At 43.5% G+C, this 26259-nt stretch overlaps 1 protein-coding gene across 1 annotated transcript in view; it reads right to left on the bottom strand.

Moving 5' to 3' along the window:
- The window catches only part of COL8A2 (collagen type VIII alpha 2 chain), a 205502-nt gene that overhangs the window by 145040 nt on the left and 34203 nt on the right, over positions 1-26259 (bottom strand). Inside the window, exon 4 of the mRNA XM_083511804.1 lies at positions 19983-20032. The gene's annotated coding sequence lies outside the window, so the exon portion shown is untranslated. The remainder of the gene's footprint in view (positions 1-19982; positions 20033-26259) is intronic.

Raw genomic sequence — 26259 nt, 5'->3', positions numbered from 1 at the left:
CTTACATTCAGCAGATGAAGCTTCCCCCAATTAGCTCTGTGCTGCAATAAACTTAGCCTGATAAATTGATGTTTGTAGGATGCTGTTAAAGGTGTAGGACTGACGCTCCTGGAAAAGGTGACAAATGACTATATTCCCAACCCACACAGTTTTTCTCCTCCTCTTTCAAACTGAAATTGTAAGTTCATGGAGCAGGGGACTATCTTTTTTGCTTACGTAAAAAAAGACATGCTCCTGCCTCCTCAAGCTTACATTTGCTCAGCAGAGTGCCATGCACATCGATGGTTATAAAATACAACCATATAAAATATCACATATAGATCACATTTGGATAGCATTTATTTCCTGAAAATTTTCCAGTTGTGTACAGCTTTCAGAAGCAAGACTGCCTTTTTGGATGCAGAGTTAGAACAGAAGTGGAATGTTCCGGATATTCCCATCATCACCTTGATCCCTTTTCTGCCTCTAGTAGCCTCAGCTCATTTATCTTCAGCAAGAGGGGCCTGGCCCTCTGTTTTAGTTGGCCACTATATTAACGTATTATTTTTGTGTATGAATTAACCGAGATGTCTTGTTGACAGGTGTTCCCTGCAAGGCTCATCCATCCATCCTCCCCAGGCCCCTGTTACTTTTGGACAGATTGGGCCTCACTCCTCCTGCAGGATCAACAAAAAGAGCCATGACTGAGCTCCAGGAAACTATGAATGAATGAAGGTGCCAGGGATAGCATTCAAGGATCAGTTGTCAAAAAACAGTGTGCAGTGGGATCATCTAGCACTCCATACACCTCAATCTTGTCTCCCTTTCCACCTTCACAGACAGATGTTGATCCAACCCATCTGTTGCTCACATATGATTATTTAAAAGAAAGGGGAGAAAATGAAAGTACAGATTTACACAACACGCGAGTATTTTTTTAAAAACTACCCAAGTAAATATGAATGCAGATAACTCACAATTTATATACTTTTAACTTGTGTGATTTCAACTTTATGCGGCTGAAGGCTGGCTGGTTGAAATCACACAAATTAAATGCATGGAAGGAGGAGAGCTTAAAAGTTCTTTTTATGCAGGGTCATCCCAGTGTGGAAAGAGCTTTAAAGCTCTCAGGCTTGCTTACTGGGCTCTGAGGGAGATCATGTGACAGTCTCTTGGAGCTCAGTAAGACCCATTAGGTGTGCTGGCTCCATAAGGTAAAATTGTTTGTGTGGGAGCAGTTCCAAAGGGGTGGCTACCTCCCCATGTAAATTTTAGTTTTATACAGTACACTAGTCACTAGTTTCTATACACACTCACACACACCTGTCTGTCCTCCATCCTAATAGGCCACAGGCATTATCAGAGTTTGAGAACATATTCTAGCCAGGATACATGTGGCCCCCAGGCAGTCTCTCATTCAGGCAAGTTTGGGGTTGGTCAGTGCCTTCAGTCCATACCCTGGGACATTCTCTTAGTTAACCTGGAATTTGGGGGAAGTGAGATGTAAAGGCAAGCTCTTACCATCAGAAAGTTCTCCTTCATGTTTACCTGGAATCTCCTTTATTGTTTTTTTGAATCCACTGATTCAACTCCTACCCTCTAGGAGCAGCAGAAAAAAAGCTTGCTCCATCATCCATGTGACAGCTTTTCAAATATTTGAAGATGGCTATCATAATTCCTCTTAGTCTCCTCTTATCCAAGCTAAACACACCCAACTCCCTCAACAGTTCTTCATAAGGCTTGCTTTCCAAACCCTTGATCATCTTTGTTGCCCTCCTCTGCACACATTCCAGCTTGTCAATATCCTTAATAGACTGTGGTGCTCAGAAATGGACACAGGACTCCAGGTGCGGCCTGACCAAGGCAGAATAAAGTCCTACTCAGGGCCCATGAGGAAACTGCTGTCGCTGCTTTGCGCCACTTCAAGTGGCGAAATGGGATGTGATGGCTCTGGAATTACTATTACTTCCTTTGATCTGGACATTATACTTCTGTTGATACAACCTAGAGTTGTATTAGCTTCTTTTGCTGCTGTATCACAGTGTTGACTCCTGCTAAGCTACATTTAGGGTCCAAGCACTGCAAGTAAATAAATACAGTTAAGGAACATCAGCAAGACCCCCAGAGACTATGGTACCATCTTAGCCCAGAGGACCATGATGGCAAGCAGAGCCCCAGGAATAAGCCTCAAATTCAGCCAGAGTTTGTACTTTTCAGAGGCCCTGGACACAAACTGTGAAACTTTATTATGATACAGTCCTCTAGTGTAGGAAACCGCAGAGTGGAGCAATACAAGCAGAGTTGCTTGGCAACAAAGGTACCCTTAATATGTGAAAATGAAACCATAACACACACAAAAAGCACACAGACAATTGTTGGCATGTATATAGGAGAAATGTAATAAGAGGAAAGTTAACAGCCTGGAGCAGCTAAATTGTACACACAAAGAAGTAACGGTATGGATCAGGTGTTAGAAGTGTCCCTGTGGCATACCTTGTAGGACAATGATGGCGCCACCATCCATAGGTTGACACTGCTGCATCTTAGCATTGCAACTAGAAGCTAAAATGGATAAGCAGGAGCCAGCCAGGCCATAGCATGGATGTAAAGCATCTGCTTTCAATGCAGAATCATAAAATCACAGCATTGTAGGGTTGGAAGGGACACCAAGGGTAATAGAGTCCAACCCCTTGCAATACAGAAACGAAGGTCCCAGGTTCGGTTTCCAGCATCTCCATTTTTTGTTTGCTTGTAAGTCGCTTGGGTTACCTTGGGCAAGAAAAAGCAGCTAACAAATTTATTGAAGAATAATAATAATGTAGAACTGGAACAGCTGTGGCTGGTCCATTAAGGCAAATGCGTCACTGCCCCACCAACCGCAGGCTGCCATCAGTCAGCCCCTGCCTGCCTTCTTACTTGCAACTGATCCAGAGGCTGTCACTGCCTGACTTCCTTCTCCTCCATCTCAGTATTGTCCCTTGTAGAACTAAGCAGGAAGAAGGATGGGTGAAACAGTAAAATAACTTAGCTCTGGCTATCATTAGCTCTGGTTCCACCTATCGCTGGCCTCCCTGCCTTCTGACCCTTGCTCTCGGTTCCCACTGCGCTGGGAGAGAATCGTCTGAAACCCTGGAGAGCAGCTGCCAGTCAATGAAGGCAAAAATGAGCTGAATTGACCAATGGTCTGACTCAGTATAAATCAACTTCCTATCTTGCTATGATGTAATATGTTGGACGGCTATACCATTTCATACCTTACACAGGGAGCAGGGAAGACTGGACGGATAAATTCTCATCACAAAACATGTTCCCTTCGTGTGTCATGACAGTTGCATGTGTGTAGGAAAGGTGAATGGGATATTGGATGGGGCAACATTCAAACATTTGATCCCTCCCCATCTGGCAGGCTGAACTTGTACAGCTCACTGACAGGTAAATCACACATAGCTTCTGTTCATTTGCTTGAGCTTCCAGTCAGTGACACAGAAGCTGAATTGTTAAATCACCTTCTTAATGATGCACATCTGTCAATTGCCCAAATATGAAAAACATTGCCTGAAATTAACGCCTCATTGTGATGGAGTAATATATGGAAAATTGCAATACATGAAAAGCTTAGCATGTAACACCTTTTTTTTTAAAGGAAAAACAAAGGTAACTTCTTTTGTCTCAATTTGGTGAGATTTTATTAAATACATAAAAAAAGAAAAATTACATTTGTCTCTTCCACAAGTCTCTCGAGAAAGTTGGGATAAGTAACACCTAATTGGTTGGAAAAAATTTCTTGATGTAATATAGAGCCTTTTGTTCTTGGTACTCCTTGTGCCTCTGAAGGTTTCAGTTATAGGTTTATGTTTCTGTATCTCTTGTAAGTCATGCGCACCAAACTTCTTGTTCTCTTATTTCTTATGACAGTACTCTCCAGTTACTTGTCTGTAGCTTATCGCAAATATCCGAATAATCAGCTTTGTCATTTCTTCCTGTGAATGTAATATCCAATGCCAGCCTAGGTTCAGTTTGGATAGGTTTTTATGTGTTTGTCTCATGAATTTCTACTTTGGGAATTGGGTTATGTGGATAAAATCCAATAAAAATACTTCTTTTTTAAAAAAAAGCTGATTAATAAGATGAAGCAGAGTGGAGTAGCAGACTTGGCTGTTGTGTGCTTCCACATCACTCGAAAGGACTTTCAGCCACCCTGCATCAGTGTAGCACAGTTGCCCTCTGCAGGCGTTCAAAGAGAGCAAGTCCCACTATCAACATCTCCATCCCAAAAGGAGATCTTTTTGTATGAAGGGATCTTATAGCTGCACTCTGCTCAAAGCAGGGGAAGCTTTTGTACAATCAGAAACTATTAGGGTTCACGATTGTGCAGGGGCTTAATCCAAATCCATTTGGAAGCTTCATTCCCACTCGATGCAGGAAGATCTGGGTGGTATATTTTATTAATCCATTTATTTTTGAACTTACATCTTGCCCTTCCTCCCAAAGGAGCCCCGGGGCAGCAAACAGTGATAGAACAATCAAAGCATCTCAAAACATTACAGATGTAGACTGGGAAAGATCACTGCTTAAAAGGCTAGTTCAAAAGAAAGACCTTCAATGGGTGCTGAAAGGACAACAGTCTAATATTTAATGCAAGGGAATTCCAAAGATGGTGCCACCACACCAAAGGCCCAATTCCTACACTGCAGAAAGGAGCTCTTGATAAGATGGTATCTGCAGGAGGCCCTCATCTGCTGAGCAGAGTGGTTGACTGGGTATAGAAGAGGTGAGATGATATTTTAGATACATATGGGGTAGGGAAGTTGGTGATGGGGCTGGTGAACACAACCACTGCACCCTCTACCTACCTCCCGCCCACATTGCTTGAGTAGGGATGCTGTTGGAATGCATCTCCAAAACCGCTGGTCTTACAAGCAGGTGACAGAGCATTTAGGGAGTGAAACTTGCCACTTACCCACAGGTCTAGCTGTGTCACATCCACTAGTGTGGATGAAATATAGCCGGATGTACCTATGCAAACGGTTGTATACCTGCACAAGTTGCAATTCCACATGAATGTTGCAGCAGAACAGCAAATGATTGCCTAGAACTAAAAGACACAATTCATGAAGAATCTAAGCTCTTTTTGAAGCCATCGAAGCAAGCAGCATTTACCACATCTTGTGGCAGTGAGTTCCATAAGTTAAAAATGTGTTTGAATAAATACTTCCTTTTTCCTCTTGTGGTCCTGCTCCTAATCTACCTCACTCTGTAGCACAGAGTTCTAATACTATGAGAAAGACAAATTTTACATTTTACAACTTTACACACAGCTTATAGTTTTATAACTCCCTACCATCTCGCCTTTCTCATTCCCCTAAATGTCAAAGCTACAGAAGTTTTAGATCAGAGATGGGGAACTTGTGGCCCTTCAAATGTTGTTGGACTTCAGCTCCCATCAGCCCCCAACAAACATTGCCAGGGGTCAGGAATGGTGGGAGTTGTAGTCTACTAATGTCTGGAGGGGATCAAACCAGCAACCTTGGTGTTATCTGCACCATGCTCTAACCAACTGAGCTATGCAGCTGACTTGCAGCCCAGCAATATCTGGGAGGTGACAGGTTCTCTATTCGAGAATGTTATCATTTATATGTCTGGGGAATATTTGTGAACGTTGCAATATGTTCTGAGTAAAACAAGCGCTGGTTTATATTTTTGTAATTGTGTTGTACTTCAACATATAGTGTAAAACAAGCGAGCTGCACAATGTGCAATTAACTTCAGTTTACTGAAATGATGGGAAACAAAACATTTTTATACAAGGGAATCATTTTAGCTCTAGGGGGACACTTTGTAAGGAAAGGCATTTGGTTGTACTCAACAGCACAGCCTTTGCCAGCCTTTTGCCCTCCAGATGTTTTGGACTTCAGCTCCCATGAACAAAGGCTGACTGGCACTGATGGAAGTTGTCGTCCAAAACATCTGGAGGGAAACAGGTTGGCAATGGTGCCTGCTAAAGCTCTTTTTGTTTACAGAAGCCTCCCCAGACATAGGCCTGTAGTCATCTAAATTCTACTCAAAGTAGACCCACTGAAGTTACTCAATGTAAGTTAGTCATATCCATTGCTTTCAATGGGTCTATGTGGAGCAGGACTAGCCTTGGATACAATCCACATATTTTTATTATGCACATTTGTTTTTAAAATCTGTTTATTTTTATGTCTGTTTTTAAAGTCTGTTTTTATGGTTATTCTTAATGAATATTTTATGCAATTTAATGTAAACCCGTTAGATATTTTCTCTTGATTAAGCACTGCATAAATCTTGCTAAATAAACAGAGAATAAAATGCTTCCACTCATGCTAGCCAGAGCACCCAAATTTCATGAATCCCTCCTCCCCATCTATTACAGCCCTCCACATTATGTGACACACACACACACACACACACACACACACACACACACACACACAAACACACACACACACACACAGAGAGAGAGAGAGAGAGAGAGAGAGAGAGAGAGAGTATTCTCTGGAAATTCCATAGCTGTTGCATTTACCCAGGTTTGGTTTACTATAGGAAATGAGGTCACTGGAGGTTTAGTGCCATTTTGTAATATGTGTTGGACGTATACATTTTAAAAACTGTGATTGACAACCAAATCTACTGCCCCACATCAGAACTTCAGACAGAGGCAGCTGCCCTCCCCAGATGCTTACAGAGCCTCATACTCAGCTCTCCTCCCTCCCTCTCTCTCAATCTTTATGAGAAACCGCCATTTCCCTTATTTTTCACACATAGACCTAGGGAGCGATCCTATGAGTAAGAAGCTGGTGTAAAGCAAGCTGGTGTAAGTTAAGCAGGTGTAAAATTGCACAAGATCAAAACCCCATTCAGCAGCAGAAATCAAAATCCCATTCTGCCTAAGTCAGGGAGGGGCTGGGGAAACAAACTTTTAAAATAGGGTTGTAAGACAGGTTAATGAGTCATGTGACCAAGCCTACCATGCCACTTCCAGACACTACCATGTCTTACACCAGCCTTGGCTGATCTCCAACTGAGCTAGTGTGAATAAGTTAAGGGTGGTGGGAACTGTAGCTCTCGTATCCTCCAACACATTGAAGCCAATATATGGGACACCATCTTCCCAGACACCATCTTCCCATTTTTTATCATGAGAGCATGGCACCCGTTTTGGTTGCTGTGATCTCACGATTTTGCACCATGGTTTCCCCCCCCAAAAAAAAAGCAGTTTGGGGGCAAAGCCCAAAACACACATTTTGGGGCACCACACAAGATTACTGCTCACCAAAAAGCATTTTTCTCGGGGGAGAATCATGCAGTGAAATTGCGAGAGATCACGGCAACCAAAATGTCTGCTGTTCTCTCACGATAATCAATAGGATGTCCTGATATTTCTGAGACACTTGTGGGGTATGAGCTTTGTGTGGGGCAAACTACAGTTTCCAAGATTCTTTGGGGGAAATCATGTGCTTTGGATGTGCTTCAAATGTATGGTGAGTATGTAGATTGTGGTTGGCTTTTCTCAAGAAGCAATCTTCTAAGTATTCTAAACTATGAACATTCCTCCATCAAATCCAAGACTCTGCCCAGGTACTGCTTTAAGGCAAACCCACAGCAATATCTTGATGCACTGAAATCCAATAAAACCCATAACATGCAACAGAATTGTGTTTTCTGAATTGCGTTCAGCTAATTCCATTATAAACTGTGCAGATCACATGCATCACATCTCAAAGTAGTCCTTATCCTTTGCAAACACAGAGTTTTGAAAGCACATTTCAACACCATGGCTCAAGAGTTAACACTGCTATAATTACAATACTTAACACCTATAGAATGCTTTCCCCGAGGGTTCGAATAGATTCATAACCACCATCTCAATAATCCTCACAATAGCTTCATATTTATAGGCAAGACTTGAAGAGATTTGTGGTTTGCTTAAAATCCAACCAGTGTATTCAGTAACTGAAGGGAAGGGAAGGGAGGTTTTGCACCAGCTTCCTTTTGCAAAATGCAGCCCAATCCTGCACATGTTTACCTGGAAGTAAGTGAAGTGGATTAAACTGGACTTCCTCTCATGCACAGGATCATTTGCCTATATAGACAGAGCTGTCTTCTTATGGGAATGGAAGGAAGGTTACGTCCTAAGGCTGGGCGTCTCCTCTTCAAAGTGGGAGAGCTGGCAAGTCCTGGTTCCTGGAACAGGCTCTCTGGCTTTAGAATCCCTCTTGGCCTGTGAGCATTGCCAAGCCCATCTAGTAAGTTGCTGTGCCCAGCCGGGGTCCCTGGCTTCAACCTCTGGCCTGCCATGACCCCACATCTGACTTGACTCCACCACTTGGCACAAACTGAATCTGATCCGCTTTCTGCTTATACATGCCTGGGTGGGCCAAATCCTGCGAGCGAGTGCTGCACCCAAACTCAGCATGTGGCACCACTTCCTTTCACGTTTTTTAGCTGTTGACAGGTATGCACGCAGGAATGGAGGCGAGCCCAGCTTCCTGGTCTATTTCCCACTCTGGAGCAAGGCTAAAAGCACGAAGCAAAGCATCCTCAACCGCTGCGTGCCAAGAATTGCCCGTGGCAAGGAGATTAATGGGTGGGCTTTGGGAGAGCACTTAAAAGAAGAAGCAGTGGGATTAACAGGGATTTAAGGAGTCCAGGCACTGTTGCCAGTGAGCAGCTGATATGTAACCGGTGGCTCACAACCTCCGTTTTCCAAGAAATGTTGCAGCGGGGTTGTTTGACAAGGAAACAACTAAAGGTTTTGTGTGTGGTTGTGCTTTTGGAGGGGAGGGAGAGACTGGGGGTGCTTCCAAGACAGGGGCTTAATCTGCAAACGGGTTGTTGAGATGTCGCCAAGGAGTCATTGGCAACAGTCCTTGGATTTTCCCTGCAAAGGGTAAATCGGATTACATTTTGGGAGGGGGGGCAATGCAGGCTGCCATTTTTGATGTTGTTGTAGACACTGCTAGGTGAATGTCACTTTTCGTTTTTCACTTTCCAGTTCTCCACATTTCTATATCAATTCATGATACATTTTTTTTAAAAAAAAAAATCAGCATTTTAGTGTAAACTACTCCCAATGTACACATTTTTGTATGTATTTTTTCCTAATATACAAACATTTGCAAAATGATTTCCCCTAGTATAATGCATTTTTGTATACTACTGTATTTGCACTAATATATGCACACTTTAGCCCAGTACATGCATTATGGATACATTACTTGGCTGTAGAACTGCACTGCAAAATTTGGAGAAGTGCAAATTTTGAAGGATAATTGCATTTCAGTTTGTGTATGGTTTTGGAAAATGCAAATTAGGTAAGTTCAGAATTTTTTTACATTTCATTAAATGTATACACAGCTTGATTGTAACAAATCATCTTCATCCTCATCCTCATCATCTCACAGTGGTTTACAAAAAAAATGCCACCTGAACTGAATCCCTCCCCTGCCCCTATCTCTAGTGGTGGCTGCTTGGTGACTTGCTTTGACTTAGACCTGGGGCTCTCCCTACCCTGATGGCTTTTGTTTAATAACCATATGCAGTTTTCTTTCTTGGTCACTGTGGTTCTTTATCTCCATATCTCTGTTGGGGAGAGGGTTCCAGAGTTCTGGACCTCTGTTAGGCTGTCTTGTTGTATTAGAAAATTAGGAAAAGCATTCTCCCAATGCTACTTCTATGGACTTAGATCCAAAGGTAGGATTGGAACCAGTGTCCCCAATTCCCATTCCCCAGAGCCAGTCCAGGAGGATAACACGGTCAATTGTATCAAAAGCCAACGAGAGATCCATAAGCAAGAGCAAAGTTGCACTCCTCTTGCCCTGCTCCCTGCAAAGGGTAACCAAGAGCCACTCAGTTCTTCTAAGGCCAGGCCTGAACCCAGATTGTGTCACCCAGGAAAACTATCATGGGATCACCTTGATATGTTGAAGGGTTGTCTATGAATGTGAAAATAGTAATACAGTGGTACCTCGGGTTACATACGCTTCAGGTTACATACGCTTCAGGTTACACACTCCACTAAGCCAGAAATAGTGCTTCAGGATAAGAACAGAAATCGGGCTCCGGCGGCGTGGCAGCAGCAGGAGGCCCCATTAGCCAAAGTGGTGCTTCAGGTTAAGAACAGTTTCAGGTTAAGAACAGACCTCCGGAAAGAATTAAGTACTTAACCCGAGGTACCACTGTAATAGATAAATTTATCAGGGATCCATGCCAACTGTCTTCTTGCCATGAGCGGCAATTGGAACTGCTGTATTTAATGGCCGCAAGCTGCTCAGCACCAATTGCTTGTGACCATGAGAGAGAGAAGGCTGCTGTGCCTTCGAGCCTCTGCTTATGGGATTCCCAGAAACCTTTTGGTTGCCTCCTGTTGAATAGGAAACAGGATGCTAGGCTAGCTGGACCTTCGCTCAGATCCAGCAGAGCTTTCATTATCTTCTTGCTGAGTTTGTGAACATACATATGCAAGGAGGAACACAAAGCCCATGTCATTGTGTCATTGTGGAGTTTTACAGCTCTTGGCTTGAAGGTCCAGAGCGCTAATCTAGGCTACCATTTTTCCTTCTATAACAAATTCCCAATCCTGTTTCCTGTCCTCCAGTTTGAACCATTAGATCAGAGGCCACAAACATCGCATCCACAAGAGCCACTGTGTTGGCCAATACCTCCTATGGGTGCTTGCAGAAAGTCTTGGTAAATATCCGTCAGAAATCCACAGTACAAAAGAACAGTTTCTGTTTGTTCTGGCTCTGCCTCTTGCACATTGAGCATGCCCCTTCAGACATGCTCACATATATCTGGGTGCCAGAATGGGAAACCCACCTTCCCTTCAATTTTGAACCATGGAGCGGTGAAAAGAATTTCTCTCTAGCTACATACACTATGCATTTAAAAGAATATCATATCACTTTAAACAGTTAAGAATTCTTGGAATTTTAGTTTGCTAAGGGTGCTGAGAATTGTTAGGAGACCCTTATTCTAAGGTTGACAGATTTTTTTCCAATGAATCTGGGGACACTTTTCAACTTCTGTAGGAATGATAGGATTTTGTCAGGGGAATGATTTGTAAATCCAGGGACTGTCTCCGGGAAACGGGGACATTTGGTAACCAGAACTGCAGTTCCCATAATTCCCTGGAAAGAGAGATTGACTGTTAAACCCCTCTGAACAATGCAGCTCTGTTAAAGGAAATGGAGTCTCCTAACAACTCTCAGCATCCTGAACAACATGCTGTTCCTAGGATTCTTTAGGGAAAGGGATGACTGTTAAAGTGGTATGATAGTGCTTTAAAAGTATGGTGCAGATATGGCCACAGTCAATGAGTGTGGCCTTGACTGATTTGGTTGCCATTTTGTGATATGCCATGCCCCCATGGCAGCCATTTTTTAACTAGTGCCCATGACACTTTCTAAAACTTCCAAGTGTGTCTACAGTCCCATAGTGTTTGCCAACACCTGCACTAGATCATGAAAGACTTCTGCTTGAGAACCTCTGTCTTTCTTCTTCTGCCACCATCAAGAAGAGAAGGCAGAATCTCACCCTAAAGACCACCCATGCAGTATGCATTATTTTTATAAGCTCTCAAAAACATCTTGATCTCCCAGTAGAGGACCACAAAAGTAACTGGAGTTTTCTCAGTGCTTGGAGAATGCCCAATGAGAAGAGTTTGGTACGATGAATGTTCAAGATATTTGACAGATTCCTCAGGCGCATATAAAATTCCTGACACTGTTGCTCTTCAGCCCAAGAATGTATAACCCACCCACCCTGCTGCCCTGTCCGCTGGTGGATGCCAGGGGTACACACTCCAAATTTGCATTTTGCAGGCATTAACATGACAAGCCGGTGCGCTTTGCAAAAAAACAAACAAAAAAACCCGTTGTCGAGAAGTAATCCTTTTGGCACAACCCTCTTCAAATCTACCCTCTCCCTTTGAACAATTTTGGCGAGGGAAAGGTTTATTTATCTTGGCAAGCCCTTTACCTCCTTCAGCATCTGCATGTAAAATAACAAGACTCCTTTAAAGATTTCTAAACCCTGCAAACAGCTACGCCTCAGGTGGAAACAAGTTAGGGCAAAGGGGCACCTCCTAAGTCAACACCACTTTAATGAGGAGCACAATGTCATGCCCTCTCCATCACGAACAGATTGCTGTAGGGGGGATAGTGCTGCTGCAGCAGCTCACACCATCTGCTCTGTACTACAGCTTTCCTCAACCTGGTGCCTACTATATGTTTCAGACTACATCTCCCATCAGCCCCAGCTGTCATGGGTCCCTATGGGCTGGCTGGCCTGATGCAACATGATTCTGGGGAAGGGGCCAGTGGGATCAGAAAGACCATGCCAGAGCCTCAGGGGCCCAAGGAACCACTTGGGGGAAGGATCCTAGTGGGGGAGCTTCTCTTCATCCCATCCTGCCTCTCCATCAGTCACCCAGCCATGGCCTCTGCCTCCAGAGTTGCCAAGGGCTGCTTCTGACTCAGACAGCCTGCTTGTTAGGCCAAGCCTGCCTCCATAGCTACCAGAAGCTGCCCCTGGCTCACCTTCAGAGAAGGAAACTGTCACCTTTTCCACCCCCCATCTGCTCCAGAGGAGTCGCTAACACCTCAATTGCTTAGGTCAAGCCCAGCCTTCCCAAAGAAGTGCCCATTTGCTTGCCCCTTCTGTGGAACAGAGTCCTACTTGCTGCACCAATCCCAATACAGTGGTACCTCGGGTTACATACACTTCAGGTTACAGACTCCGCTAACCCAGAAAAAGTGCTTCAGGTTAAGAACTTTGCTTTAGAAATCATGCTCCAGCAGTGTGGCGGCAGCGGGAGGCCCCATTAGCTAAAGTGGTGCTTCAGGTTAAGAACAGTTTCAGGTTAAGAATGGACCTCCGGAACGAATTAAGTACTTAACCCGAGGTACCACTGTATAACAGGATCACAAAGGCCGCATCACTTTTTCTTAAGAGTGCTGTACCAATGCATGAAACGGGAAGGTTTTGGACCGGTCACATTTTTCTGTAAGTTTTGGCATTTCCTGAAGCATGCAAGAAAGGCACCATCGCTAATCACCCTCCTGCCTCCCCACCCTATCTCTCGTGTTATGAACAGACAAGCATTGCCTAGATGGAAAGTGCAAAAGTCCTTCTTCCCAGTCCAGTCTACTCACAAAGCAGCTGGCTGTGAGTGACAGCTTAAGTGATCAATAGAAGCCTTTGGAATAAATAAATATATAAACAAATCTAAACCAGATTTCCCAGGAATTAGGCCGTAGGATGTTTGCTTGAAATAGCTCTGGTATAATTCAAAAAAGTAGGTGCTGACAGGAATAGCAAATGTACAAAGCAAAGAATCTCCTTTCCTTTCCTTATTTTTTGCCTATTTGACGATCTCCTCGTCAGTCTGCTGAAGAGCATTACAATGAACTGAATCTCTGGCATGGTTCATACAGGAGGCTTTTTAAAAAGCCTCCACATGGTCAGAAGCCTCTGGCTGGCTGTAGCAGCTACACGTCTTACAGCACCAGAGAATAACAACCTCCTATTTTCCTCTCGTCCTGCAAGCGTCCCCACAGAAGCAAAGGGTGAAGAGTGATGCCAGTGCTGGAATGGAACTCCTGATGGACTGTAGCACCTATCAGTCAGAATCAACAGCTGCTACAGATAGCCAGAGGCTTTTGCAATGGTACCTATTTACCAGGTTATATTTTATGGTCCATGCCCCAAGTAAATCATTGTCACTATTTTTTTCCTGTCTCCAGTGTTTTAGTACAATTTTGTTAATGTGAATTGGCTAGTGTTGTCATGTTTCAGAGTTCTGCTCCCTCCTTGGGGTCTCTTGCAAATTTAAGACCTAAGGGGGAAATGGCTCCACCTTGCATGTAGTGCACATCAGTGTTAAAAATCCATGCACATGAACACTAATGCACCGTTCTATGCAGCACCAACCCTGATACTTCACATAGTCTACAGCTGCTGAGCAACCTTTTAAACCAGGCATCCCCAAACTCAGCCCTCCAGATGCTTTGGGACTACAACTCCCTTCATCCTTAGCTAACAATACCAGTGGTCAGGGATGAGGGGAATTGTAGTCCCCAAATATCTGGAAGGCCAAGTTTGGGGATGCCTGGTTTAAACTGTTGATAGCAGATGAAGGGGAACATAATTGATAACATGTCATTTGCGGACTTAAAACAACAACAGTGAATACCAATAGTAATTGTTGGATTGATTTCCATTCCAAACATGGAATGAACAAGCAAACTTTGGCAATTTCCATTTCCTATGGAATTCTTCAACACCTCTACTCCCAAGTCCACATTTGAAAGCTGACAGCATCCTCCTCCCTTGTCTCTCACATGCCAACCACTGCTGCCTCCATATGGAGGCCTACAAGAGCTATTGGTCTGCAGTGGGTGGGGGAACCTTTATCAGTCTGAGGGGCGCATTTTCTTCTAAACAATCTTGCAGTGGGCACATGTTTAGGGTAAGTGGAATGATTGATGTAAATTTTAAATATGTATAGTAGAGTAGCTTCTATACACATTGGTATACCTCCTCTCTATCCTCCATCTGGGCAAGCAAGAGGCATTATCAGAGTTCAAAGACATTTTGTTGGCATGGGTCTGTCTTGGGAGGCAATGCAGGAGTGTGCCTTTGGGGGTGAAGTCAAACTGTCGTTCGGTTACACCTGCTGTGGCTGTAGAGACCAACACAAGAGAGACATGTTTTGTCGCAGCTGGGGCAGATTAAGGCAACCCATTGTGCTGTTGGAGGTTCACCATGGGGTTTCTTCTCTCTGTGCTCCTCCCAGCGGTCATTCCTCTTCTGGTCACTGCTGTCGATACACGGCCTGTCCGTCTGTCTCCAGGTACTGTGGTCATCTGCAAGTGATTCACGCATGGCGTGAAGTTGATGTTGCCAACCTTCAGGCATACTGCAGCAAGGCAAAAACACTGATGCAGGGTACAAAGCAGGGCCAATGAGTGGTGTGATCCTGGGCTCAGGTTTCCCACCTTTGGCCTAGGATGACATCAGAACAAGCTCTTCAGATTTGTCGCCCAGCCAGCAAGTTTTCAGCCATTTTTTCCCATGGGAAACCATTTGGAATGCAAGAGAAATTTGTGAGCATTAAAAATAATTTAAGTCACTTAATTGTCATTTTTTGGCAAGAAGAAAGAAATGTTAAAACCCCAAAGCTTGTGTTTTCTGGCTCGGACAGAAGATTGTGCTGAAATCTTTGTTCTTACTTTAGGATTTTTCCTCCTTTGAAATGTTGCCCTTAAAATAAATATTGGTACTTTGTCAACATAAGTTGTTGAGAGGCTCTTACAGACTTTGGAAGATGCCATACATTATTGACATTTCTACCATACCCTTTTTTTCAAGGAGCTTAGAGCAGCATACAAGGAGTTACCCCATTATATCATCACAACAAGCTTATGTATTAAGGTTAGAGTCTCCAAGGTCACCCAGGAGCATATATTTTAGCATGTCTCCCCATATATATTAAATCAACACCCTAATATTTGTGTGTGTGAGGGGGGGGGGTTGCCAGTTGCTGGTTGTTGTCTCTTGATCACGCTCCAGGGTGACAAGTCAAGAACTGATCAGTAAATCACTAAACCACTAAACTGATTGCTAATTCACATAAATCACCAAACCACAATGCAATAAAATGGAGAGGAATGAAACTATTCAACCAGCTGAAAATACACTGCCACTCCCAGTAAGAGCATTCTCACAGTGTTGAGGGAGAGGAGGGGCCATTTAGATTCCAGATTCAGTCCCCCACCCAACTTCCCCAATCCAGGTTGAATTGTGAGGACAGGACAGGGATGAGGCAGAAGGAGAATGCGGGTGCAGGATACACTATGAAACTGCCCTATAACTAGGCCATTGGTCCACCTAAGTCAGGGACAGCCAGTGTGGTGGCCTCTGGATACCATTGAACTACATTTCCGATAATCCCTTACCATTGGCGTTGATGCCTAGGATTCATAGGAATTGGAGTCCAACAACGTCTGAAGGGCCCCCAGTTCCTCGTCCCCAGTCTATCCCAACTACTCCAGGGGCTTAGGCATAGGTCTTCTCCAGCCTTTAAATGGGGGTGCCAGGAACCAGAAGGGTCTTGACAAGTGGGGCAGAGCCACTTTGCTAGCATACTGGCAGGTGGGTTCGTGCTGAGAGAAAGAGGGGCAATGTAAGGTTGGTGTGGTGCAAATTCTATGCTGAAGCCAATCCAGCACATTGACACTGTGCTGACTCCCACACAGCCTCGTCCCTCCCAGTTGGCAACAGCAATGCACCTCCCAGAAAGCTAACTTAGTCGCTCTGCCCCACCTGCCGAGCTGTTCCTGCCAGGGTTTTAATTTGGGAGCAAAGCATGAGGTGTGTCACTGAGCTATGAGCCCTCAAGTGCACGGATGTGTGGGGTTCAAATTCAGGCATCAAAAATACCGTATTTTTTGCACCATAACACTCACTTTTTTCCTCCTAGAAAGTAAGGGTAAATGTCTGTGCGTGTTATGGAGGAAATGCCTACGGGTGGCATGCCTACGGATTTTCCTCCTCTAAAAACTATGTGCGTGTTATGGTTGGGTGCATGTTATAGAGCGAAAAATACGGTAAATGCTGAGAAAAGGAAACGTAAATGATTCATACTTTCTGTCCCCTGCATCTCACAACATCCAAAGCCATCCTCAGTAAAAAAAAAAAAAAAAAAAATTGTTAAAGAGCAGGGCACATCTACAAAACCCAAGTACTTGCAAGTGTGAATGTGGCTATAATGAAGTAAAAATATTTTCTGTAATGTTCCTATAGAGACTTGTATAAAGTTACTTTTTGAATATATGCAGGTAGGGATGTTGGAGAATTCTGACAAAAACAGAAGCGGGAATTGGCAATGTTTGCTTATTCGTCCCACGATCAGAATGGAAATGAATCCAGTGAATATGATTGGTATTCACTTTTGTTGCTGTCAGTACACAAACAATTCATAAGTGGTCATGCGTGTCTCCCTCCCCGACACAATTTGCATTGAGTTTTCTTTGAAATGAATGGAGTGGAAGAACAAAATGACAATGAAATTTATATAATTAATTACATAATTTACTAAATTTCACCACAGCAGACAGTGAGATGAATAACATGGTTTTTGGCAGTAGACAAACTGCAGTGGAATGGAAACAGTGCTGCACGTAGTAAATACAGGGTGGAATGTAAAATAATGCCTTCTGACATACCTAGGTGCAGGTGGGCGGTGTGAAACCAGTATTGGATGTCTGTACTATATGCTATATGCTACAGATGCCTTTAAAAGAGAGGGACAGAGACCTCACCTGGGCAATTCCATGTCCGGACTGAAGCTTCAATGTGTGCAAATGGAGAAGGTGGAAACCACAGGTTCCTCATAAAAGAGAGATGTCTGAACTGAAGTAAGCTGGAAAAGGAGGGGTGTATCAAGTAAGCTGGGAAAACATGTCCTCCCTTTCTCTCTGCTTGACTAATTTTACTTAATTCAAACCAGCCACTGGACTTGAAGGGCCACTTGGGTGGAAAGGAGTTGACTCTGAGGGAACACACATCATTTCAAGACATGTGTCTTCACTTCTTTGGGGAAAGAAATGGGGAGGCAGGCAATAGGTAGATTGGGGGGTGGCTGCAATGTTCTTTTGGAAAACTAGATATATTAACATGGTTTTGGCATTTTTCCAGAGTTCCTCAAAGGCAGCCTCCAGGGACAGCAAGACTTTTGCTGGATGTCTCATTTTGTCTACTGACAGACAGCATGACTGGAAATAAATCCACTTACTGGCATATTGTAAAATTTATCACATGCCCATGGGAACCCTATCCACCCACCCATAAACTTCCTGCTAGCAAATCTGATTCTGGCTTAAGAACAGAGGCTCTGGATTCAAGACAGACTGTTCTAGCTCTCCCAGGCTGTCCGGCAATTCAGTATGCGTCAGTACCAGCTCCTGCTCTGTTTCCAGGTGCAAAAGGCAATAACAGCCAGCATGGTGGGGACAAATACAGCAAAGTGATGGACAAATACAGCAAGCCTTCAGTTTATGAGGGCACCACCCTTAAAGACAAAATTGTGTATAATCAAAACACATTTGGTGTCAATATCTTTTTTTCTGTGGGGAAAATGCCAAGTGCGTAAAGCTGTATGTGTACAAGTTAAATGCACACAAGTTGCAAGCTCACTATATGTCAGTTTCAGTTTCTCACTATTGCTCATTTTTCCAGCATTAAGTTCAGTTCTCACATTTGCACATCAGTTTGTGATTTTTCAAAGTTATTCTGAAGATTCATCTAGATTTTAGTAAAAACTTTTCATGAAAATTCACCAGTGTTTTAGCAATAATTCCTCCTAATATACACATTTTTTGAAATTTTGCAAAGCACATTTCCCTAATATTTATATTTCTCTAATGCATGTTATTTTCGCTAATATATGCAGTTATTGGCACACTTTCATTTTGTATATGTGTATCATATACATTACTTCACTGGATAAATGCACGGTAACATTTGGAGAAGCGCAAATTTCAAAGGATGGTTGTGTTTTGGTTCAGGTATCATTTTGGAAAGTGTGAATTGCTTGGCTCATGAGGACTTTTTTTAAAATGGCAAACTGATGTGGAAATGAGGAGAACTAGACATAAGACTGGAAAAATGAGAAACTGAGAGAGCTTGAGGAATTGTTGTTGTTAATTCTACCCTATGCTTCCTTCTGAAGTTGCCCAGGACAGCAAGCATATAATTAAAACAGTAACATTAAAACTCTCTTAAAAGTTCTAAAAAATATTTTAAAACAACCACCTCCTCTCTCAGCCAATGATTTTAGGGTTGCCAAGAACCTTATCTCTCCGTCATCAAATGCCTGGGTAAACAGGAATGTTTTTAAATTCCTCCTGGGGTTTAATAATGAGGGAGGACATTCCACAAATGGGGAGCTATTATGTTATGCTATGCTGTTATGGGTCAACACCAACCAGGCATCCCCAAGTGGCAGCACCATCAACAAGTCCTCCTCTGCTGGTCACAGGGTCTAAGATAATAGAGAAGGTGCTTGGATCTGAAGTGATTTAGGGCTTGGCATGCTAGCACAAACACCTTGATTTGAGTCCTGTAGCTCACTGGCAGCCATCACACATGCTCCCATCAGGCTGCCCCACTTACCAGCCCAGCAGATGCATTCTATACTCCCTGAAGCCTCCAGACCATCTTCAAGGGCAGCACCACATACATCACATTACAGTAGTGCGGACAGGAGGTCGCCAGAACATGGAAAACTGAGGCCAGGCTATCCCAGCCCAAGAACAGTCTAAGCTGGACATAAGCACTTGTACTCACCTGAGACTTCAGTGACAAGTGCTCCAGGAGTGCTCCCAGAGTAGAAAACCATTCCTTCAGGGGGGGAGTGCAACCTCTCTGAGAACATTGTGGGCATCTTTAAGCCTAGACCCTGAGGTCCAGCTCTGAGGGCCTTCTGGCACTTTCATCACTGTGAGAGGTGAGGTAATAGGGAACTAGGCAGAGGGCCTTCTCAGTGGTGGCACCCGCCCTGTGGAATGCCCTCCCATCAGATGTCAAGGAAATAAACAACTATCTGACTTTTAGAAGACATCTGAAGGCAGCCCTGTTCAGGGAAGTTTTTAATGTTTGATGCTTTATCATGTTTTTAATATTCTGTTGGGAGCCCCCCAGAGTGGCTGGGGAAACCCACCCAGATGGGTGGGGCATGCATAAATAAATAAATAAATAAATAAATTATATTATTATTATTATTATTATTATTATTATTACTACTACTACTTCAAAACACAGTAAGTCAACCATTTGGTATTGGATGGGCTGCTGGGTGGGAACATGACTTTCTGCACTCAACCCCTGCCCTGAAAGTATGGCTGTGTTGTCCTTGGACTGGAGTTCCAATCCCTGCTCAGCCATGAAGCTTCCTGGTGGACATAAACTTAACTTACCTTACTAGGTTGTTGTGAAGATTACTGTCACACATTTTGCCCCAAGCTTCCTGGAGGAAAAAATGAATACACTTATGACTACATTTATAACTGCCCACCCATAACTGCAGCCCATAATTGCTCCAGTTTTGTGGGGAGCTTTAATCCACATACATATCCAGAAGGCCAGACAAAGGCTATCTATTAAAGAACTGGCTTCTGTGTGAACAAGGGTGTCAGAACACAAGCAAACTGTGTAGCTCTGACTCTGTAGAAATGGTGTGCAATAAATTAGTTGCAAGGAAAAATAAATAAATATATATATCTTACTATATTCTGAACAGCTGCTGTTTCGTTTTATGGAGTCATTTTCCAGGGAGCTCCACCAGGGAAGAAAAACAAGATTCCCAAGAGTGGAGCTGGTTTAATATTTTTCAGCATAATGAAATGTTGAGAGCCCTGCAAGTTTGGATGATACTGAAGAGCGATTTCAGATTTGTCTGACCTCGAATAAAATGTCCAAAGTTTTAAAAAATATCACTGCATGCTTCCCCCCACTCCAGTGAGGTAGCTCTGCCAGCTTTGGTTTCCTTTGCATGAGAAGGGCAGACTGACAGAGCAATCCAAACCCCCTTTGTGCTGTGGATGGGCAGAGGTTAGCGATGGAGGAGCACTTTGATTCAATTCACATTTAAAGGCAAAGTTACCGGATTCACACTTCCCAAAACAATATGTGAACCCAAATGACACCCAAAGACAGAAATCCTTCAAAACTCACACTTATCTAAATTTTGCAGTGCCGTTCTCCAGCCCAGAAATGTGTCAAAAGATAAACACAATAGGGTGAAACATGCATATAAATGCATATATTAATGAAAATAACATGCAAAAATGCATTATATTAGGGACATTTTGTTTTGCAAAAACGTGAATATTAGGTAAAATTGCATATAATTACATATATTTTCAGGACCAACTTAATTTTTGTAATTTTAAGTTGCAAAAACTTTTTTTCCTTTTAATAAGAGTCCTTAGCGCTTGTGCCAGAAGGGCATGCTATAAATATTTTAATTAATAAATGACTCCCTGAATTTTCACTGTGTTTTCTGGTTTTTTGTTCTTTCTTTCAAGTATTCACAAAGTCTTTGAGCTTGGTGTGCTCAGCAGTGCCTTCTGCTGGGTAGAACTGGAACTGCTAAGTCATTTTAAGAAGCCTAACAAGAAATCTCGAATATTTGTGCACCACAAAATTGGGATGGGGTGTATTTCCATCAACTTTTGGGGACTTTAAATTCTAGCCATACTTTTTTGTGTGTGCACAGCACACAGGGGTTTCTATGATTTATGATGAGGTGACAGAGGTTTCGTCATACATCCTGTGATTTTTTTCCCTTGCCAAAGTGGGGAGAGGGTAATTTCACTGACTTTAAAGATAGTTTTTGAATTCCATCCATACTTTTGTTGTGAGGGGAGTTACTATTATTTAAGAGGTGGTGGTGGATATATTGTCTCTCTCCTCCCTACTACCATTTCCTTCCTTAGGCAACTTGGATGGGACATTTTCACTGACTCTGTGTGTGTGTGTTCCCATTAGTATTGGGAAGGGCAGGGGTTACTATTACTTAAGATGAAGTGTGGCAGAGTTTTTGGACCTCCCACTACCAAAACTAGGATGACCATGTCTCCTATTTTAAAGTGGACAGTTCTATTTTACACTGGCAGGAAGACATTTTTTCAGCCAGAGGGCTGTTTTTCCTTCTGGTCAACCACTTTGAGCAGGGGTCAGCAACCTAAGGCCCATGGGCCGGAAGCAACCCTTCGACATCGTTTGACCGGCCCACGAGCCGCCCTTGAACCAAGCCGCCCGCTCGTGCGCTGCGCTAAACCGGCACAGCGCGGCACGGGGACTCACTTCCGCGACGCCGGAAACCGTGTCTGCGTATGCACAGACCCTGAAAATCACATCTGTGCAGACACAGAAAATCGTGGGCGTGCTCACACGTGTGCACAATCTGGCCAATGGAGGGATCTCCACAGGACCGATCTGGCCCAGGTAAGATAAATCCTATCTTGAGGGCCATATGCCACTGATGAGCAGATCCAGAGGCAAACGTGATTAGAGCAACAAGCATAAATGTTAACTTTGTGCAGCAGGTTAGTTTCTTCACACACAACACAGCCTTCTCCATGCTCCATCCATGCATCCATCCAAGCAAGCAAAAGGCATTACCGTTTCAGCCAGGCAAAAAATACTCCAGGAGCAAAGCAAAGGCCAGCAAGGAGTGTGGCTTGTGGAGAGTTCTAGGGACAAGATGAAGAGGCCCAGGGCTTGAGTTTCCCCACCTTGATATAGACTAATCTGTCTCTATCTCCCCAAAGGTGAGGAGTCATAGACAGAATAAATAATGGAGGTTCTGGAGCTTGTTATTCAGGGTGAGATTCAACTAGGTTGCTGCATGCGTGGAACAAGGTCAACTGGCACAACAGGACTTCCCCGCCACTCTCACCATGCACCCCCACACTCCCTAAATCTGCTCTGGAGAGTTGGGGGAACCCCAGAACAAGAATAGGGGTGCTCAGGGGTCACATAGTGGGGAGAAAAGGAGAAAAGTCCTATTGTGAAAGGGGCCTCATTATCTGTACGTATTCCCCACTAAGTGTTACGTGGAATTGCACCCGTAACATGGTATATTAGTTACATCCATGCGCTCTCTTTGGGGAGAAGAATCACACATATTCATGTATAAAGATTCTACATGAAGGTAACACAATATTAGCCCATCAAAAGTGGAATTTTGTGATTATACAAATCAAGCTTATTTTCACATAGATTTTGCATGTTTGTCATAAAATGGGACTGAAATCCTGCCCAAGACTACTGGGAAATCTCAGTTATTCAGTACAGTACCTTACTTTCTGAGATTCGCCTGACATGTAGTCAAACTATAAGGACTAGAAGCTTGAGATTCTCGTCAATCTGAATTCTGCACGTTCTTTGCCTCCCACCTGCATGCTTGCACAGAATGACAGAAAATATAATCAACTTTGGCAAGTGCTCCTGGTACTTGCTATTTGCTGTATTCTTGAACCATTCTTTTAAAAAATGGTAAAGAGCTGACAACCCAACTGGAGCTAAGCCCAGGTCAGCAAAAGCAGCTGCTAGTCCTGTTCTTGCCTTCCTCTCCCTCCTTTCCTTAAAAGAACAAGCTGTTCAATTCAGGGATTTCCTTTGTAATTAGATTTGTTAGTTTTATGATTTTAATCTGCAAACTACTGTAGCTACCAACAACAGGTTGCTCTTGAGAAAATCCTATATTTTCGACTGGTTTAGAAATCAGTTCTAAATGTGGCTATTTGTTCTCCAGTATATTCTGGGAGGGAAGTAAGGGGAATTCTGAAGAAGAAGAAGGAGGAGGAGGAGGAGGAGGGGTGGATTTGATACCCTGCTTTATCACTACCCGAAGGAGTCTCAAAGCGGCTAACATTCTCCTTTCCCTTCCTCCCCCACAACAAACACTCTGTGAGGTGAGTGGGGCTGAGAGACTTCAGAGAAGTGTGACTAGCCCAAGGTCACCCAGCAGCTGCATGTGGAGGAGCAGAGATGCGAACCCGGTTCCCCAGATTATGAGACTACTGCTCTTAACCACTACACCACACTGAAATCTCCAGTTTCCCTTTTCCTTCAGATGTAGGGTGCTGTAACTGGGGCCAGCTCTGAAGCAGTATTTGGGTCAAATGCATTTTTATATTGTTGTAGAAAAGTGCATTAAATCAGTTCCTGATGGCATCATTATTTAAATCTCTTGCCTTTTTCTCCACCACTCTTCTCAATGCAGTGCTACCCAAGATTCTGGGAGTGTTCATCAAGGGCCTAGCCCTGCTTAGACAGCAGCAAGGTTACAACGTCATGAAATATCAGCCATGCAAAACTGCAATTATTTCCTACATTTCTTTGGAATCTCTGAGATGGAGGAACATGTCAAAGTGGGTGTGGTCAAGGTATAAAAGTGGGCCAAAATGTGGTGGGTGTGGCTGGGGGGGGAAGGCATCACAGAATCACAGCAAGGGACCCACAAAAATGGTCAGTTATAGTCTATTTTTTAAAAAAATGTTTAATGGACACATCTGAGGTGGTCTTGGGGACCCACAAGAAAACACATTCTAGTATCACAGCAGGGGACATATATGAGCAGTCAATTATTTAAAAAAAAAGTTAAAAATGGGAAAAAAGTGAGGGGGCTCTTTTGGGCCACACAAAAAAACCAAAACTACCAGCCCACCAACTTTTTGGTATTATGGCAGCCCAGCAGGAGACACATAGGAGTGACAAAACAAAAACCTTTTTTTAAGTTACTTTTTTAAAAGATTGACAAACTTTTGGGATCTCTTGGGGAACCACAAAAAACTTGAGTGTGTGTATATGTGTGTATGCATGCTGCCCCTTGGCTAGCCTCCCACACTCTCAGGAATGATGGATTCTGTCAGAAAAGGCAAGTTCTCCAGACATGTGGGATTGTGTGGTGCCACTTCAGGGTGAAGGATGATGGAGTGCTGGTTCAAATACTCCTCTGCAGTAAAGTCTCTCCTGTAGAAAGCTAGCTTGCCAGTGTAAACACCAGTGAAGGCAACCAGCATTGAATCTGGATATGCGCTTCATTAGCCTCATTAAGGAACTGAGCATGGCAAATTCCTAATTTTTTTCTCTGGTTTGGATTAAAATGTGAGCAAGTCATGGGAAATTAGGGGTTTAGCCCAAGGCTTCATGGAAAATGTGATTTTTTTTTAAAGGAGGAATTTAAAAGAAATTTGAGAGGATCCAGAGCAGCACACCTGGCTTCTGGATAGGCTTGAATATCCTAGTCTTCTAGAAATCCAGCTACATTTACAACTCTTCAGAGAGAAGTTTCTTAAAAGCCAAGAAAAGGAAGAAGAGAGAAAAGAAACACCTGAAACCAAGGCATGACCAGTCTTTGCTATAGTGCCTCCAACCCTCGGCACCCAGTAACTTAAAAGGGTAAGCAGGATTTTTGTCCCTGATGAAATAATTTGTTTTTCCTTTAGTTGTAAAACAGCACGTGGCCCTTTTCCAGCCTTTCCAGACAGGGCTTCATGGTACAAAGTAGAAGCCAAATGAATCCTGTTCCTATTAATGACTGGTCCATTCCTGTCAACGCTGGCAAGGATCGATGAGGGAACGGGTCTCTCCCCTCCACCCTCTCAACTACCAGCCCCAGCAAAAGCCCAGGCTGTGAAACATTTGCAATATTAATTACTTGAAGAGCCCCAGAGTTCATGGTTTCAAATTGCTCTTGCACAGAGAGCAACAGGGTGAACTGAGTAAGCCTCACAGGTTCCCTTTTACATAGAACATCACATTCATATCTCTAGGCCAGGTGTGGGGAATCTGTGGCCCTCCAGCAGCAATCAATATTATACAGTGGTTACAGACACTTCAGGTTACAGATGCTTCAGGTTACAGACTCCGCTAACCCAGAAGTAGTACCTCGGGTTAAGAACTTTGCTTCAGGATGAGAACAGAAATTGTGCGGCGGCGGCGCAGTGGCAGCAGGAGGCCCCATTAGCTAAAGTGGTGCTTCAGGTTAAGAACAGTTTCAGGTTAAGAACGGACCTCCAGAACGAATTAAGTTCTTAACCAGAGGTACCACTGTACCTCAAAACAGGCTTCAAGGAAGGAAACCAAGGCGCAAAATGAACACTCAAGCCCTTCAAGATCCTATTAAGTGGGATTGCTTCCAAACGACTCTTAAGGATCATCTGCTTTTAAAGTTCCCTGATAACATCGAGGAACACTGAACCAAGCTAAGTGCATCCATTATTGCAGCCTGTGAACAAACTACTGGATACCAAACCAGGAAACACCAGGACTGGTTTGATGAGAATGATAGTGAGATTGAATGCATTATTGACAAGAAAAGGAAGGCCTTTCAGATCTGGCAAAGAGATAGAAATGATTATATTTCCCCATGATCTGCTCACATTTAAATCCCCTTTCAAAGGCAACACAATGCCTTTCCTTTTCATTTTTTTGCAGACCAGGAAAGGCTGTTTCCCAGTGAAGAAGGAGTTTGTTCTTGATCTCTTGCTGCAATAACAAAAGAAAAAGCCGAAAAGGCTTTTGCTTGGGGTTTGGAGATGTGGTAAAGCCTCTCGTTTACATAGGCAAGCCACGGGAGGGAGGAGGGGATGATTTATGGCGCTGTGTCCGCTGCCGCAGAAAAAAAGGACATGACTCTCGCCGTCCAGCTGAACCTTTCGGTAAATGTTGTGCATGTGGGTT

This window comes from Podarcis liolepis (assembly GCF_965112155.1).
Source record: "Podarcis liolepis genome assembly, chromosome: 7".
Classification (NCBI taxonomy): Eukaryota; Metazoa; Chordata; class Lepidosauria; order Squamata; family Lacertidae; genus Podarcis; species Podarcis liolepis.
Note: the sequence above shows the minus strand (reverse complement) of the source record. Positions and strands in the feature narration are given on the sequence as shown.